This window comes from Strix aluco, chromosome 4 (assembly GCF_031877795.1).
Source record: "Strix aluco isolate bStrAlu1 chromosome 4, bStrAlu1.hap1, whole genome shotgun sequence".
In the NCBI taxonomy this organism is placed as follows: Eukaryota; Metazoa; Chordata; class Aves; order Strigiformes; family Strigidae; genus Strix; species Strix aluco.
The window spans coordinates 86693036-86707209 of NC_133934.1; positions in this window are offsets into that span (position 1 = coordinate 86693036).

Sequence of the window (14174 nt, forward strand, 5' to 3'; positions counted from 1 at the left end):
ACAAGTGTTACTGTTTTCTGCACAAAAGCGATTCTGCGAAGCAATGTGAACACTTCTGCTTCACAGGCACAGAGAAGGTGCTAGCAGGGAATTCTCTGCCTGCCTTTCCCCAGTGCTCTTCAAGCTCTCCAGGACAACAGCAAATCTGGGGCTCTGTGCTTTCTTTCGTTCTGAACAAGTGTTACTCTTTTTGCACAAAAGCGATTCTGCGAAGCAATGTGAACAGGTACAGAGAAGGTGCTAGCAGGCAATTCTCTGCCTGCCTTTCCCCAGTGCTCTGCAAGCTCTCCAGGACAACATCAAATCTGGGGGCTCTGTACTTTCTTTTGTTCTGAATAAGTGTTAGTGTTTTCTGAACAAAAGCGATTCTGCGAAGCAATGTGAACACTTCTCCTTCCCAGGCACAGAGAAGGTGCTAGCAGGGGATTCTCTGCCTGCCTTTCCCAAGTGCTCTGCAAGCTCTCCAGGACAACATCAAATCTGGGGCTCTGTGCTTTCTTTCGTTCTGAACAAGTGTTACTGTTTTCTGCACAAAAGCGATTCTGCGAAGCAATGTGAACACTTCTGCTTCCCAGGCACAGAGAAGGTGCTAGCAGGGAATTCTCTGCCTGCCTTTCCCCAGTGCTCTGCAAGCTCTCCAGGACAACAGCAAATCTGGGGCTCTGTGCTTTCTTTCGTTCTGAACAAGTGTTACTGTTTTCTGCACAAAAGCGATTCTGCGAAGCAATGTGAACACACTGCTTCCCAGGCACAGAGAAGGTGCTAGCAGGGAATTCTCTGCCTGCCTTTCCCCAGGGCTCTGCAAGCTCTCCAGGACAACAGCAAATCTGGGGCTCTGTGCTTTCTTTCGTTCTGAACAAGTATTACTGTTTTCTGCACAAAACCGATTCTGCGAAGAAATGTGAACACGTCTGCTTCCCAGGCACAGAGAAGGTGCTAGCAGGGAATTCTCTGCCTGCCTTTCCCCAGTGCTCTGCAAGCTCTCCAGGACAACAGCAAATCTGGGGCTCTGTGCTTTCTTTCGTACTGAACAAGTGTTATTGTTTTCTGCACAAAAGCGATTCTGCGAAGCAATGTGAAGACTTCTCCTTCCCAGGCACAGAGAAGGTGCTAGCAGGGAATTCTCTGCCTGCCTTTCCCCAGTGCTCTGCAAGCTCTCCAGGGCAACAGCAAATGTGGGGCTCTGTGCTTTCTTTCGTTCTGAACAAGTGTTACTGTTTTCTGCACAAAACCGATTCTGCGAAGCAATGTGAACAGTTCTGCTTCCCAGGCACAGAGAAGGTGCTAGCAGGGAATTCTCTGCCTGCCTTTCCCCAGTGCTCTGCAAGCTCTCCAGGACAACAGCAAATCTGGGGCTCTGTGCTTTCTTTCGTTCTGAACAAGTGTTACTGTTTTCTGCACAAAAGCGATTCTGCGAAGCAACGTGAACAGGCACAGAGAAGGTGCTAGCAGGGAATTCTCTGCCTGCCTTTCCCCAGGGCTCTGCAAGCTCTCCAGGGCAACAGCAAATGTGGGGCTCTGTGCTTTGTTTCGTTCTGAACAAGTGTTAGTGTTTTCTGCACAAAAGCGATTCTGCGAAGCAATGTGAACAGGCACAGAGAAGGTGCTAGCAGGGAATTCTCTGCCTGCCTTTCCCCAGGGCTCTGCAAGCTCTCCAGGACAACAGCAAATCTGGGGCTCTGTGCTTTCTTTCGTTCTGAACAAGTGTTACTGTTTTCTGCACAAAACCGATTCTGCGAAGCAATGTGAACACTTCTGCTTCACAGGCACAGAGAAGGTGCTAGCAGGGAATTCTCTGCCTGCCTTTCCCCAGTGCTCTGCAAGATCTCCAGGACAACATAAAATCTGGGGCTCTGTGCTTTCTTTCGTTCTGAACAAGTGTTACTGTTTTCTGCACAAAAGCGATTCTGCGAAGCAATGTGAACAGGCACAGAGAAGGTGCTAGCAGGGAATTCTCTGCCTGCCTTTCCCCAGTGCTCTGCAAGCTCTCCAGGACAACAGCAAATCTGGGGCTCTGTGCTTGCTTTCGTTCTGAACAAGTGTTACTGTTTTTTGCACAGAAGCGATTCTGCGAAGCAATGTGAACAGGCACAGAGAAGGTGCTAGCAGGGAATTCTCTGCCTGCCTTTCCACAGTGCTCTGCAAGCTCTCCAGGACAACAGCAAATGTGGGGCTCTGTGCTTTCTTTCGTTCTGAACATGTGTTACTGTTTTCTGCACAAAAGCGATTCTGCGAAGCAACGTGAACAGGCACAGAGAAGGTGCTAGCAGGGAATTCTCTGCCTGCCTTTCCCCAGTGCTCTGCAAGCTCTCCAGGACAACAGCAAATGTGGGGCTCTGTGCTTTCTTTCGTTCTGAACAAGTGTTAGTGTTTTCTGCACAAAAGTGATTCTGCGAAGCAATGTGAACACTTCTGCTTCCCAGGCACAGAGAAGGTGCTAGCAGGGAATTCTCTGCCTGCCTTTCCCCAGGGCTCTGCAAGCTCTCCAGGACAACAGCAAATCTGGGGCTCTGTGCTTTCTTTCGTTCTGAATATGTGTTGCTGTTTTCTGCACAAAAGCGATTCTGCGAAGCAATGTGAACACTTCTGCTTCCCAGGCACAGAGAAGGTGCTAGCAGGGAATTCTCTGCCTGCCTTTCCCCAGGGCTCTGCAAGCTCTCCAGGACAACAGCAAATCTGGGGCTCTGTGCTTTCTTTCGTTCTGAACAAGTATTACTGTTTTCTGCACAAAACCGATTCTGCGAAGAAATGTGAACACGTCTGCTTCCCAGGCACAGAGAAGGTGCTAGCAGGGAATTCTCTGCCTGCCTTTCCCCAGGGCTCTGCAAGCTCTCCAGGACAACAGCAAATCTGGGGCTCTGTGCTTTCTTTCGTACTGAACAAGTGTTATTGTTTTCTGCACAAAAGCGATTCTGCGAAGCAATGTGAACAGTTCTGCTTCCCAGGCACAGAGAAGGTGCTAGCAGGGAATTCTCTGCCTGCCTTTCCCCAGTGCTCTGCAAGCTCTCCAGGGCAACAGCAAATGTGGGGCTCTGTGCTTTCTTTCGTTCTGAACAAGTGTTACTGTTTTCTGCACAAAAGCGATTCTGCGAAGTAATGTGAACAGTTCTGCTTCCCAGGCACAGAGAAGGTGCTAGCAGGGAATTCTCTGCCTGCCTTTCCCCAGTGCTCTGCAAGCTCTCCAGGGCAACAGCAAATGTGGGGCTCTGTGCTTTCTTTCGTTCTGAACAAGTGTTACTGTTTTTTGCACAGAAGCGATTCTGCGAAGCAATGTGAACAGGCACAGAGAAGGTGCTAGCAGGGAATTCTCTGCCTGCCTTTCCACAGTGCTCTGCAAGCTCTCCAGGGCAACAGCAAATGTGGGGCTCTGTGCTTTCTTTCGTTCTGAACATGTGTTACTGTTTTCTGCACAAAAGCGATTCTGCGAAGCAACGTGAACAGGCACAGAGAAGGTGCTAGCAGGGAATTCTCTGCCTGCCTTTCCCCAGTGCTCTGCAAGCTCTCCAGGACAACAGCAAATCTGGGGCTCTGTGCTTTCTTTGTTCTGAACAAGTGTTAGTGTTTTCTGCACAAAAGCGATTCTGCGAAGCAATGTGAACACTTCTGCTTCCCAGGCACAGAGAAGGTGCTAGCAGGGAATTCTCTGCCTGCCTTTCCCCAGGGCTCTGCAAGCTCTCCAGGACAACAGCAAATCTGGGGCTCTGTGCTTTCTTTCGTTCTGAATATGTGTTGCTGTTTTCTGCACAAAAGCGATTCTGCGAAGCAATGTGAACACACTGCTTCCCAGGCACAGAGAAGGTGCTAGCAGGGAATTCTCTGCCTGCCTTTCCCCAGTGCTCTGCAAGCTGTCCAGGACAACAGCAAATCTGGGGCTCTGTGCTTTCTTTCGTTCTGAACAAGTATTACTGTTTTCTGCACAAAACCGATTCTGCGAAGAAATGTGAACACGTCTGCTTCCCAGGCACAGAGAAGGTGCTAGCAGGGAATTCTCTGCCTGCCTTTCCCCAGTGCTCTGCAAGCTCTCCAGGACAACAGCAAATCTGGGGCTCTGTGCTTTCTTTCGTACTGAACAAGTGTTATTGTTTTCTGCACAAAAGCGATTCTGCGAAGCAATGTGAAGACTTCTCCTTCCCAGGCACAGAGAAGGTGCTAGCAGGGAATTCTCTGCCTGCCTTTCCCCAGTGCTCTGCAAGCTCTCCAGGGCAACAGCAAATGTGGGGCTCTGTGCTTTCTTTCGTTCTGAACAAGTGTTTCTGTTTTCTGCACAAAAGCGATTCTGCGAAGCAATGTGAACAGTTCTGCTTCCCAGGCACAGAGAAGGTGCTAGCAGGGAATTCTCTGCCTGCCTTTCCCCAGGGCTCTGCAAGCTCTCCAGGGCAACAGCAAATGTGGGGCTCTGTGCTTTGTTTCGTTCTGAACAAGTGTTAGTGTTTTCTGCACAAAAGCGATTCTGCGAAGCAATGTGAACAGGCACAGAGAAGGTGCTAGCAGGGAATTCTCTGCCTGCCTTTCCCCAGGGCTCTGCAAGCTCTCCAGGACAACAGCAAATCTGGGGCTCTGTGCTTTCTTTCGTTCTGAACAAGTGTTACCCTTTTTGCACAAAAGCGATTCTGCGAAGCAATGTGAACAGGTACAGAGAAGGTGCTAGCAGGGAATTCTCTGCCTGCCTTTCCCCAGTGCTCTGCAAGCTCTCCAGGACAACAGCAAATCTGGGGCTCTGTGCTTTCTTTCGTTCTGAACAAGTGTTACTGTTTTCTGCACAAAAGCGATTCTGCGAAGCAATGTGAACACGCACAGAGAAGGTGCTAGCAGGGAATTCTCTGCCTGCCTTTCCCCAGTGCTTGCAAGCTCTCCAGGACAACAGCAAATGTGGGGCTCTGTGCTTTCTTTCGTTCTGAACAAGTGTTACTGTTTTCTGCACAAAAGCGATTCTGCGAAGCAATGTGAACACTTCTGCTTCACAGGCACAGAGAAGGTGCTAGCAGGGGATTCTCTGCCTGCCTTTCCCAAGTGCTCTGCAAGCTCTCCAGGACAACATCAAATCTGGGGCTCTGTGCTTTCTTTCGTTCTGAACAAGTGTTACTGTTTTCTGCACAAAAGCGATTCGGCGAAGCAATGTGAACACTTCTGCTTCCCAGGCACAGAGAAGGTGCTAGCAGGGAATTCTCTGCCTGCCTTTCCCCAGGGCTCTGCAAGCTCTCCAGGACAACAGCAAATCTGGGGCTCTGTGCTTTCTTTCGTTCTGAACAAGTGTTACTGTTTTCTGCACAAAAGCGATTCTGCGAAGCAATGTGAACACACTGCTTCCCAGGCACAGAGAAGGTGCTAGCAGGGAATTCTCTGCCTGCCTTTCCCCAGGGCTCTGCAAGCTCTCCAGGACAACAGCAAATCTGGGGCTCTGTGCTTTCTTTCGTTCTGAACAAGTATTACTGTTTTCTGCACAAAACCGATTCTGCGAAGAAATGTGAACACGTCTGCTTCCCAGGCACAGAGAAGGTGCTAGCAGGGAATTCTCTGCCTGCCTTTCCCCAGTGCTCTGCAAGCTCTCCAGGACAACATCAAATCTGGGGCTCTGTGCTTTCTTTCGTTCTGAACAAGTGTTACTGTTTTCTGCACAAAAGCGATTCTGCAAAGCAACGTGAACACGCACAGAGAAGGTGCTAGCAGGGAATTCTCTGCCTGCCTTTCCCCAGTGCTCTGCAAGCTCTCCAGGACAACAGCAAATCTGGGGCTCTGTGCTTTCTTTCGTTCTGAACAAGTGTTACTGTTTTCTGCACAAAAGCGATTCTGCGAAGCAATGTGAACACTTCTGCTTCACAGGCACAGAGAAGGTGCTAGCAGGGAATTCTCTGCCTGCCTTTCCCCAGGGCTCTGCAAGCTCTCCAGGACAACAGCAAATCTGGGGCTCTGTGCTTTCTTTCGTTCTGAACAAGTGTTACTCTTTTTGCACAAAAGCGATTCTGCGAAGCAATGTGAACAGGTACAGAGAAGGTGCTAGCAGGGAATTCTCTGCCTGCCTTTCCCCAGTGGTCTGCAAGCTCTCCAGGACAACAGCAAATCTGGGGCTCTGTGCTTTCTTTCGTTCTGAACAAGTGTTACTGTTTTCTGCACAAAAGCGATTCTGCGAAGCAATGTGAACACGCACAGAGAAGGTGCTAGCAGGGAATTCTCTGCCTGCCTTTCCCCAGTGCTTGCAAGCTCTCCAGGACAACATCAAATCTGGGGCTCTGTGCTTTCTTTCGTTCTGAACAAGTGTTACTGTTTTCTGCACAAAAGCGATTCTGCGAAGCAATGTGAACACTTCTGCTTCACAGGCACAGAGAAGGTGCTAGCAGGGAATTCTCTGCCTGCCTTTCCCCAGTGCTCTGCAAGCTCTCCAGGACAACAGCAAATCTGGGGCTCTGTGCTTTCTTTCGTTCTGAACAAGTGTTACTCTTTTTGCACAAAAGCGATTCTGCGAAGCAATGTGAACAGGTACAGAGAAGGTGCTAGCAGGCAATTCTCTGCCTGCCTTTCCCCAGTGCTCTGCAAGCTCTCCAGGACAACATCAAATCTGGGGGCTCTGTACTTTCTTTTGTTCTGAATAAGTGTTAGTGTTTTCTGAACAAAAGCGATTCTGCGAAGCAATGTGAACACTTCTCCTTCCCAGGCACAGAGAAGGTGCTAGCAGGGGATTCTCTGCCTGCCTTTCCCAAGTGCTCTGCAAGCTCTCCAGGACAACATCAAATCTGGGGCTCTGTGCTTTCTTTCGTTCTGAACAAGTGTTACTGTTTTCTGCACAAAAGCGATTCTGCGAAGCAATGTGAACACTTCTGCTTCACAGGCACAGAGAAGGTGCTAGCAGGGAATTCTCTGCCTGCCTTTCCCCAGTGCTCTGCAAGCTCTCCAGGACAACAGCAAATCTGGGGCTCTGTGCTTTCTTTCGTTCTGAATATGTGTTGCTGTTTTCTGCACAAAAGCGATTCTGCGAAGCAATGTGAACACACTGCTTCCCAGGCACAGAGAAGGTGCTAGCAGGGAATTCTCTGCCTGCCTTTACCCAGGGCTCTGCAAGCTCTCCAGGACAACAGCAAATCTGGGGCTCTGTGCTTTCTTTCGTTCTGAACAAGTATTACTGTTTTCTGCACAAAACCGATTCTGCGAAGAAATGTGAACACGTCTGCTTCCCAGGCACAGAGAAGGTGCTAGCAGGGAATTCTCTGCCTGCCTTTCCCCAGTGCTCTGCAAGCTCTCCAGGACAACAGCAAATCTGGGGCTCTGTGCTTTCTTTCGTTCTGAACAAGTGTTAGTGTTTTCTGCACAAAAGCGATTCTGCGAAGCAATGTGAACACTTCTGCTTCCCAGGCACAGAGAAGGTGCTAGCAGGGAATTCTCTGCCTGCCTTTCCCCAGGGCTCTGCAAGCTCTCCAGGACAACAGCAAATCTGGGGCTCTGTGCTTTCTTTCGTTCTGAATATGTGTTGCTGTTTTCTGCACAAAAGCGATTCTGCGAAGCAATGTGAACACACTGCTTCCCAGGCACAGAGAAGGTGCTAGCAGGGAATTCTCTGCCTGCCTTTCCCCAGGGCTCTGCAAGCTCTCCAGGACAACAGCAAATCTGGGGCTCTGTGCTTTCTTTCGTTCTGAACAAGTATTACTGTTTTCTGCACAAAACCGTTTCTGCGAAGAAATGTGAACACGTCTGCTTCCGAGGCACAGAGAAGGTGCTAGCAGGGAATTCTCTGCCTGCCTTTCCCCAGTGCTCTGCAAGCTCTCCAGGACAACAGCAAATCTGGGGCTCTGTGCTTTCTTTCGTACTGAACAAGTGTTATTGTTTTCTGCACAAAAGCGATTCTGCGAAGCAATGTGAAGACTTCTCCTTCCCAGGCACAGAGAAGGTGCTAGCAGGGAATTCTCTGCCTGCCTTTCCCCAGTGCTCTGCAAGCTCTCCAGGGCAACAGCAAATGTGGGGCTCTGTGCTTTCTTTCGTTCTGAACAAGTGTTACTGTTTTCTGCACAAAAGCGATTCTGCGAAGCAATGTGAACAGTTCTGCTTCCCAGGCACAGAGAAGGTGCTAGCAGGGAATTCTCTGCCTGCCTTTCCCCAGTGCTCTGCAAGCTCTCCAGGGCAACAGGAAATGTGGGGCTCTGTGCTTTCTTTCGTTCTGAACAACTGTTAGTGTTTTCTGCACAAAAGCGATTCTGCGAAGCAATGTGAACAGGCACAGAGAAGGTGCTAGCAGGGAATTCTCTGCCTGCCTTTCCCCAGGGCTCTGCAAGCTCTCCAGGACAACAGCAAATCTGGGGCTCTGTGCTTTCTTTCGTTCTGAACAAGTGTTACTGTTTTCTGCACAAAAGCGATTCTGCGAAGCAACGTGAACACGCACAGAGAAGGTGCTAGCAGGGAATTCTCTGCCTGCCTTTCCCCAGTGCTCTGCAAGCTCTCCAGGACAACAGCAAATCTGGGGCTCTGTGCTTGCTTTCGTTCTGAACAAGTGTTACTGTTTTCTGCACAAAAGCGATTCTGCGAAGCAATGTGAACACTTCTGCTTCACAGGCACAGAGAAGGTGCTAGCAGGGAATTCTCTGCCTGCCTTTCCCCAGGGCTCTGCAAGCTCTCCAGGACAACAGCAAATCTGGGGCTCTGTGCTTTCTTTCGTTCTGAACAAGTGTTACTCTTTTTGCACAAAAGCGATTCTGCGAAGCAATGTGAACAGGTACAGAGAAGGTGCTAGCAGGCAATTCTCTGCCTGCCTTTCCCCAGTGCTCTGCAAGCTCTCCAGGACAACAGCAAATCTGGGGCTCTGTGCTTTCTTTCGTTCTGAACAAGTGTTACTGTTTTCTGCACAAAAGCGATTCTGCGAAGCAATGTGAACACGCACAGAGAAGGTGCTAGCAGGGAATTCTCTGCCTGCCTTTCCCCAGTGCTTGCAAGCTCTCCAGGACAACAGCAAATGTGGGGCTCTGTGCTTTCTTTCGTTCTGAACAAGTGTTACTGTTTTCTGCACAAAAGCGATTCTGCGAAGCAATGTGAACACTTCTGCTTCACAGGCACAGAGAAGGTGCTAGCAGGGAATTTTCTGCCTGCCTTTCCCCAGTGCTCTTCAAGCTCTCCAGGACAACAGCAAATCTGGGGCTCTGTGCTTTCTTTCGTTCTGAACAAGTGTTACTCTTTTTGCACAAAAGCGATTCTGCGAAGCAATGTGAACAGGTACAGAGAAGGTGCTAGCAGGCAATTCTCTGCCTGCCTTTCACCAGTGCTCTGCAAGCTCTCCAGGACAACATCAAATCTGGGGGCTCTGTACTTTCTTTTGTTCTGAATAAGTGTTAGTGTTTTCTGAACAAAAGCGATTCTGCGAAGCAATGTGAACACTTCTCCTTCCCAGGCACAGAGAAGGTGCTAGCAGGGGATTCTCTGCCTGCCTTTCCCAAGTGCTCTGCAAGCTCTCCAGGACAACATCAAATCTGGGGCTCTGTGCTTTCTTTCGTTCTGAACAAGTGTTACTGTTTTCTGCACAAAAGCGATTCTGCGAAGCAATGTGAACACTTCTGCTTCCCAGGCACAGAGAAGGTGCTAGCAGGGAATTCTCTGCCTGCCTTTCCCCAGGGCTCTGCAAGCTCTCCAGGACAACAGCAAATCTGGGGCTCTGTGCTTTCTTTCGTTCTGAACAAGTGTTACTGTTTTCTGCACAAAAGCGATTCTGCGAAGCAATGTGAACACACTGCTTCCCAGGCACAGAGAAGGTGCTAGCAGGGAATTCTCTGCCTGCCTTTCCCCAGGGCTCTGCAAGCTCTCCAGGACAACAGCAAATCTGGGGCTCTGTGCTTTCTTTCGTTCTGAACAAGTATTACTGTTTTCTGCACAAAACCGATTCTGCGAAGAAATGTGAACACGTCTGCTTCCCAGGCACAGAGAAGGTGCTAGCAGGGAATTCTCTGCCTGCCTTTCCCCAGTGCTCTGCAAGCTCTCCAGGACAACAGCAAATCTGGGGCTCTGTGCTTTCTTTCGTACTGAACAAGTGTTATTGTTTTCTGCACAAAAGCGATTCTGCGAAGCAATGTGAAGACTTCTCCTTCCCAGGCACAGAGAAGGTGCTAGCAGGGAATTCTCTGCCTGCCTTTCCCCAGTGCTCTGCAAGCTCTCCAGGGCAACAGCAAATGTGGGGCTCTGTGCTTTCTTTCGTTCTGAACAAGTGTTACTGTTTTCTGCACAAAAGCGATTCTGCGAAGCAATGTGAACACTTCTGCTTCACAGGCACAGAGAAGGTGCTAGCAGGGAATTCTCTGCCTGCCTTTCCCCAGGGCTCTGCAAGCTCTCCAGGACAACAGCAAATCTGGGGCTCTGTGCTTTCTTTCGTTCTGAACAAGTGTTACCCTTTTTGCACAAAAGCGATTCTGCGAAGCAATGTGAACAGGTACAGAGAAGGTGCTAGCAGGCAATTCTCTGCCTGCCTTTCCCCAGTGCTCTGCAAGCTCTCCAGGACAACAGCAAATCTGGGGCTCTGTGCTTTCTTTCGTTCTGAACAAGTGTTACTGTTTTCTGCACAAAAGCGATTCTGCGAAGCAATGTGAACACGCACAGAGAAGGTGCTAGCAGGGAATTCTCTGCCTGCCTTTCCCCAGTGCTTGCAAGCTCTCCAGGACAACAGCAAATGTGGGGCTCTGTGCTTTCTTTCGTTCTGAACAAGTGTTAGTGTTTTCTGCACAAAAGCGATTCTGCGAAGCAATGTGAACACTTCTGCTTCCCAGGCACAGAGAAGGTGCTAGCAGGGAATTCTCTGCCTGCCTTTCCCCAGTGCTCTGCAAGCTCTCCAGGACAACATCAAATCTGGGGGCTCTGTACTTTCTTTTGTTCTGAATAAGTGTTAGTGTTTTCTGAACAAAAGCGATTCTGCGAAGCAATGTGAACACTTCTCCTTCCCAGGCACAGAGAAGGTGCTAGCAGGGGATTCTCTGCCTGCCTTTCCCAAGTGCTCTGCAAGCTCTCCAGGACAACATCAAATCTGGGGCTCTGTGCTTTCTTTCGTTCTGAACAAGTGTTACTGTTTTCTGCACAAAAGCGATTCTGCGAAGCAGTGTGAACACTTCTGCTTCCCAGGCACAGAGAAGGTGCTAGCAGGGAATTCTCTGCCTGCCTTTCCCCAGTGCTCTGCAAGCTGTCCAGGACAACAGCAAATCTGGGGCTCTGTGCTTTCTTTCGTTCTGAATATGTGTTGCTGTTTTCTGCACAAAAGCGATTCTGCGAAGCAATGTGAACACACTGCTTCCCAGGCACAGAGAAGGTGCTAGCAGGGAATTCTCTGCCTGCCTTTACCCAGGGCTCTGCAAGCTCTCCAGGACAACAGCAAATCTGGGGCTCTGTGCTTTCTTTCGTTCTGAACAAGTATTACTGTTTTCTGCACAAAACCGATTCTGCGAAGAAATGTGAACACGTCTGCTTCCCAGGCACAGAGAAGGTGCTAGCAGGGAATTCTCTGCCTGCCTTTCCCCAGTGCTCTGCAAGCTCTCCAGGACAACAGCAAATCTGGGGCTCTGTGCTTTCTTTCGTACTGAACAAGTGTTATTGTTTTCTGCACAAAAGGGATTCTGCGAAGCAATGTGAAGACTTCTCCTTCCCAGGCACAGAGAAGGTGCTAGCAGGGAATTCTCTGCCTGCCTTTCCCCAGTGCTCTGCAAGCTCTCCAGGGCAACAGCAAATGTGGGGCTCTGTGCTTTCTTTCGTTCTGAACAAGTGTTACTGTTTTCTGCACAAAAGCGATTCTGCGAAGCAATGTGAACAGTTCTGCTTCCCAGGCACAGAGAAGGTGCTAGCAGGGAATTCTCTGCCTGCCTTTCCCCAGTGCTCTGCAAGCTCTCCAGGGCAACAGCAAATGTGGGGCTCTGTGCTTTGTTTCGTTCTGAAGAAGTGTTAGTGTTTTCTGCACAAAAGCGATTCTGCGAAGCAATGTGAACAGGCACAGAGAAGGTGCTAGCAGGGAATTCTCTGCCTGCCTTTCCCCAGGGCTCTGCAAGCTCTCCAGGACAACAGCAAATCTGGGGCTCTGTGCTTTCTTTCGTTCTGAACAAGTGTTACTGTTTTCTGCACAAAAGCGATTCTGCGAAGCAACGTGAACACGCACAGAGAAGGTGCTAGCAGGGAATTCTCTGCCTGCCTTTCCCCAGTGCTCTGCAAGCTCTCCAGGACAACAGCAAATCTGGGGCTCTGTGCTTTCTTTCGTTCTGAACAAGTGTTACTGTTTTCTGCACAAAAGCGATTCTGCGAAGCAATGTGAACACTTCTGCTTCACAGGCACAGAGAAGGTGCTAGCAGGGAATTCTCTGCCTGCCTTTCCCCAGGGCTCTGCAAGCTCTCCAGGACAACAGCAAATCTGGGGCTCTGTGCTTTCTTTCGTTCTGAACAAGTGTTACTCTTTTTGCACAAAAGCGATTCTGCGAAGCAATGTGAACAGGTACAGAGAAGGTGCTAGCAGGGAATTCTCTGCCTGCCTTTCCCCAGTGCTCTGCAAGCTCTCCAGGACAACAGCAAATCTGGGGCTCTGTGCTTTCTTTCGTTCTGAACAAGTGTTACTGTTTTCTGCACAAAAGCGATTCTGCGAAGCAATGTGAACACTTCTGCTTCACAGGCACAGAGAGGGTGCTAGCAGGGAATTCTCTGCCTGCCTTTCCCCAGTGCTCTGCAAGCTCTCCAGGACAACAGCAAATCTGGGTCTCTGTGCTTTCTTTCGTTCTGAACAAGTGTTACTCTTTTTGCACAAAAGCGATTCTGCGAAGCAATGTGAACAGGTACAGAGAAGGTGCTAGCAGGCAATTCTCTGCCTGCCTTTCACCAGTGCTCTGCAAGCTCTCCAGGACAACATCAAATCTGGGGGCTCTGTACTTTCTTTTGTTCTGAATAAGTGTTAGTGTTTTCTGAACAAAAGCGATTCTGCGAAGCAATGTGAACACTTCTCCTTCCCAGGCACAGAGAAGGTGCTAGCAGGGGATTCTCTGCCTGCCTTTCCCAAGTGCTCTGCAAGCTCTCCAGGACAACATCAAATCTGGGGCTCTGTGCTTTCTTTCGTTCTGAACAAGTGTTACTGTTTTCTGCACAAAAGCGATTCTGCGAAGCAATGTGAACACTTCTGCTTCACAGGCACAGAGAAGGTGCTAGCAGGGAATTCTCTGCCTGCCTTTCCCCAGTGCTCTGCAAGCTCTCCAGGACAACAGCAAATCTGGGGCTCTGTGCTTTCTTTCGTTCTGAACAAGTGTTAGTGTTTTCTGCACAAAAGCGATTCTGCGAAGCAATGTGAACAGGCACAGAGAAGGTGCTAGCAGGGAATTCTCTGCCTGCCTTTCCCCAGGGCTCTGCAAGCTCTCCAGGACAACAGCAAATCTGGGGCTCTGTGCTTTCTTTCGTTCTGAACAAGTGTTAGTGTTTTCTGCACAAAAGCGATTCTGCGAAGCAATGTGAACAGTTCTGCTTCCCAGGCACAGAGAAGGTGCTAGCAGGGAATTCTCTGCCTGCCTTTCCCCAGTGCTCTGCAAGATCTCCAGGACAACATAAAATCTGGGGCTCTGTGCTTTCTTTCGTTCTGAACAAGTGTTACTGTTTTCTGCACAAAAGCGATTCTGCGAAGCAATGTGAAGACTTCTCCTTCCCAGGCACAGAGAAGGTGCTAGCAGGGAATTCTCTGCCTGCCTTTCCCCAGGGCTCTGCAAGCTCTCCAGGACAACAGCAAATCTGGGGCTCTGTGCTTTCTTTCGTTCTGAACAAGTGTTACTGTTTTTTGCACAGAAGCGATTCTGCGAAGCAATGTGAACAGGCACAGAGAAGGTGCTAGTAGGGAATTCTCTGCCTGCCTTTCCACAGTGCTCTGCAAGCTCTCCAGGACAACAGCAAATGTGGGGCTCTGTGCTTTCTTTCGTTCTGAACATGTGTTACTGTTTTCTGCACAAAAGCGATTCTGCGAAGCAACGTGAACAGGCACAGAGAAGGTGCTAGCAGGGAATTCTCTGCCTGCCTTTCCCCAGTGCTCTGCAAGCTCTCCAGGACAACAGCAAATCTGGGGCTCTGTGCTTTCTTTCGTTCTGAACAAGTGTTAGTGTTTTCTGCACAAAAGCGATTCTGCGAAGCAATGTGAACACTTCTGCTTCCCAGGCACAGAGAAGGTGTTAGCAGGGAATTCTCTGCCTGCCTTTCCCCAGGGCTCTGCAAGC